A 4,501-nucleotide genomic window follows, 5' to 3' on the forward strand; every position below is an offset into this window, starting at 1 on the left:
AGAGCCGGGCTGGGGCGGGGGGCGGAGGGGGCAGGTCCCTTCTCTGGGGGCAGATTTAGGATTTCGGGGGTGCTGCTCCCCACCTGAGTCGGGCAAAAACCCCAAACCCCGCAAGCGGCTGCAGACCGGTGCCCCCGGGAGAGGGAGGCTGCAAAAAACCAGCAGCGTTACCGCAAACTGCAGGCTCGAAATTACGGCAAATTAACCTAAAGCTTTGGGCAGAAGCCCGGGTCAGAATTTCAATCGGAATATAAAAAAACATTTGAAATTGCAAACCACAGTATTTGGACCATTAAAAACAAACAAACAAACAAAAAAGTAGGAAATTTGTTGAAGTGACACAGCACTATAAAATGGCATTTTTGACGCAAACCCCTCCATTTCTTTAAAAAAAGATGTCCTTGGGTCTCCTCTAGACACCCAAGTCCTACTAAAAAAATATTTTTTGACTTGCATAAGACATTGTAAATTCAGATCTTGCTGGAAGTAATTGTGCATAGCCAACCTCTGCTCCCTCTGACCTTTTCCTGCCCAAAGGAGTAAGTGCTGAGCATCGCCTCCTCCTCCTCCTCCTCCTCCGGAGCCACGGCTCCCTGGGCTGTTCCGGTGTCCCAGCAGCATTTGGGATGGGTGGTTTCAGTTGGGGTCATCCAAGCCAGCAGAGAGAGGTCAGGATCCACACTGGGAAATGCTGGTGAGGGAGGTAAGAAGAAAATGAGTAAGAGCAGTGATTGAACAAGACAAGATGGAGGCAAGGTAGGACACATTCCTTTTGTAGGACTTGCCTGGTTTCCTGGCCGGACACCTAGTGACACCCTGCTCCGTGCCTGCGCCATTTGCATAGACGCACCCCAAGACAGCTCAGCACCCTGCTTTGGGCACACACACCTCGCTTTGCCCAGGGGATTTGGTTTTGGAGGCTGAGCACTGGGTGCAACCCACGCAGCCCTGGGTGCTGCTGCCATGTGCCTCGGGGCCTCATGCATGAGCTGTCATCCCTAGTCCTGCCCATCGCTCAGAGGTACCAGTACCCCCCCAGCACATCCCTCCAGCCCTGCCAGCAGGCTGCTGCGGCCATCCTGGTGGGGGCATCACCTTGCCACCCCCCTGCGTTCAGGTATGCTCCCTGCTCCAGTGAAAGCTGCGTGCGAGCACCCCAGCATCACCCCTGTCCCCATTGGCCTCTGGACCCAACGTGCCGGCTGGGAGATGGGCTGCTAACAGTGATAACGGGGAGCTCAGGCACCTCTCAAACCCTGCAGCAATCGCCTTGGAAAGCGTGTGAGGCTTACGGGAAGATCTGCACAAACAGGGGTCTAAAGTTTAATCGGTTTCTAAGGGCAGGACTGGGCTCGGTGGCGATAAGGCAGTACAATGTCCAATTGTTCTCCCTGCAACACCAGGTCAGCCCCACTTCCTCCAGCCACTGGAGCGGCCGCTCCAAGCACTCAGGATGCGCAGGAACACGCACTTTGGATTAGGGCTGGAGAGAGTTCGGGTCCACCAAGGTCTCCAGCCAGACCCAGAGCTTTGCAAGCCCTTTGGATAAACTTTCCTTCCCAGCTCCACCCCAGCCCAGGGGATAGACTTTCCCTCCCAAGCTCCCCAAATGACTTTGGCCTTCCTCCCACTCCTGAGACCTTGATCTTCCTCCCAACTGAGGCAACTCATCATGCAGCTGGCTAGGGCTCTTTTGACTTTATTCCCCATCAGCTGCATGGCTCGGCTCCTGCCCGCTGCTCCTTGAGCTGAAGCCCTGGCGGCACCCAGGACCCCATCCTCCGGCACAGCAGTGATGGGGAGCTCTTAGCTCTGTGTCTCCCTGTGTCTGCTTTATCAGGGTTTTCCCCTTGGCTAAATGGCACGAACAAGCCAAGACACTGAGGGAGGTGGAAGGGGAGCAGCGGTGACTTGTGGCTCCAGGGAGCAGTGGGGGCGTGCGGGGGCTCAGCCGTGCACAGCACCTGCGCCCGCCCAGCTGGGGCAATTAGAGCTTGCAGCAATTTGTCTTTATATTTGGCATCTTTGGTTTGGCTTAGACAGCAGTTAGCAGCTCAGAGCATAGTTGTAATGAGGAGTTAGGGCTAAGTCACAAGGCCCGTAAGGATAACAGCCGCAGCGGTGTTATTTCAGTCTCTCTCCTCTTATCCCAGTGTGCTTCCAATGATGCACTCATAGAAGAGACCAAAACCAGACTTTCAAGCACCTTCTTAAATATTTGTATTGTCCTCTGACGCCAAGTCAGAAATTCAAACACTAATAGAGCTTACCACTTTGAAAGGACCTTTCCCACTCCTCTGCTCTCCCAGTTTTTCCTCCCTACTGGGGCTGTCTCCACCCATGGCAGGGAAACTTCCCAGGTCATTTCGGAAGCACCACTGCCCCTTCCCTGCAGAAATCGGCCTCCTTTCAGCTGGGTGCAGTTTTCATCAGCTCCTCGTTGCTGGATGTGGCCCTTAATTAGTGCAGGAACCCAACCAAACCACAAATGCTTCCATCCATTTCTCAGCCAGCCCATATTTGCGTGAGCCACAGACTGGGGGAGGAGGCACCAAGAAGGACTTTTAAGAGGCATTGCGATCCTGAACCACAAGCACAAACATTTCAACAGGAAATAAGCCTAGCTTTAGGGTACTAATTAGAGAAAGAAAGATGTAACTTTTCAACGAGGAAGCAATCACCAATTTTTACTTTAATGGTGTAATAACTGCTAGCTGGTGATTGAGTCAGTCCCAATCCCGTGCTGCCTGTGGATCCCAGGCTGGCCACAGGACCCTCTGGCTTTGTGGGGCTGCGTCCACTCTTGGGGCACCCATGACCACCCTCAAGACAAGGTTTGCTGTGGGTGCCACTCACAAGGGTGTAGGGGAGGCCATGCACACCCCACCTCCTGCCCTGCCGCAAAATCACACAGCTGCTTTGCAGGCTGGTTCTCCTCAGCATCCCGTGCAGTAAAACCCCTCACCTGCCCTGCACCACCCTCGCCTTGGCTCTGCACACCCACAGGGTTGGGGACGGAGGGTTATTCCTTACTCACTTTGTCCCGCACTGGTCAGTCCTGGCTCTTCCCCTTGAGTCTTTTTTGTGTCTGCAAATATTTGCCTCAATTTGCCAAAGGTGCTGGGATTGCGCAGGGCTGGGAGGTGCCGGGTGATTTTCCTCTGTACAGGACAGATACAATTTTCTAGTGCTTGTTTGCCATGGGAAGCGGACACGTAGCTCCCTGGGGTGAGGAGTGGTATTTGCTGCCTGTCTGGCCAGACCCAGCACAGCCCCCAGGGGTGCAGGCTGCCAGCCTGCCATCCCACCGAGACCTGGCTGTTCGGTTCAGGCAGTCCATGCGGTGCTGGGCCAGAGTCCGTCCATTTTCCGGTGCTTGGCAAAGGCTTTGAAGACTGGTGTGTACCTGAGGAGGGCAACCAGTGGTGTATGCATCCAGGGGGGCAACTGTAACGTCCTGAGTCCCGCAGGCTCCAACCGAGACCATTGCCAGGCTCTGGTTACACCTGGCAGCATGCTTGGTTATGTATGAGGGACCCTCTCGGGGCCAGCCCACCCACTCCATGTGCGATGGAGATGCAGGTCCCAGCAGGATGGCGAGAGCCCCTGCCCATGGCTCCCAGGTCTCCTAGCAAACATCTGATGATGCTTTAGGTGGAGGAGGAGGGGTGAAGAGGACCTTCTGCACCACCCACAGCTTCAAAACGAACAGCAAGCACCCCTTTAAAAGAGCCAGATAAACCATGCTTTTTATTTTTTTGCCCTTAACAAAACAGTGGACTTGGGCACACAGGTACCATTCAGACAGCCTTTTCTAAGCCCAAATTTCTCGAGCCTCTGACCCTCACAGACTCCCTGGACTTGCCTGTTCCCAAACGCCTGCTGTCACCTTCTGCTGCAGCAGCAAACACCGCCCACAGCCAGCGCAACCCCTGCTGCACTCGGGGTGCTGGCGATGGCAGAGCCCGGGACCCATGTCTGGGGAGGGGACGGTTGGGAGCAGCGGAGCACAAGCAGCTCCGTCAGCAGGAGCCCAGCACCGAGGAGCGGTGCAGGACAGGGCTGCTGGCAGCCACGTCCCTGCACGCTGCTGTGGGGCCGCTGGCTGGAGGGTGAAGGGGCTGAGGCAATAAGTGCATGGGAGCACACGCATATTACAGAAACTCCTATTAGCTTTTGGCTTCTGCTTAGCAAGAAATAAGATTATCAGATGAGAGCTGCTGCCTCTCGGAGCCTGGCGCCGGTTCAGCGCGCAATCCATCACGAGAGGCTGTGGGAGTGGGGAAGAGCTGCAGGGAGGCGCAGGGAAAGTGGCTGGCGATGCCCTGACCCCTGGCAGCCCTGCAGGTCCCAGGGCAGCTCCCATCAGAGTGGGGGTGTCAGCCTTGCTCTGTATTGTTTGAACACCAGTTTGGGGTAATTGCACAGTGACCTCTGAAAATACAACTGGGTCTGCCTTCATCTAGCTTCTCAACTGCAGGAGCAGCGCTTTGCTCTCCAG

This window comes from Egretta garzetta, unplaced genomic scaffold (assembly GCF_000687185.1).
Source record: "Egretta garzetta isolate BGI_Z169 unplaced genomic scaffold, ASM68718v1 scaffold1, whole genome shotgun sequence".
Taxonomy (NCBI): Eukaryota; Metazoa; Chordata; class Aves; order Pelecaniformes; family Ardeidae; genus Egretta; species Egretta garzetta.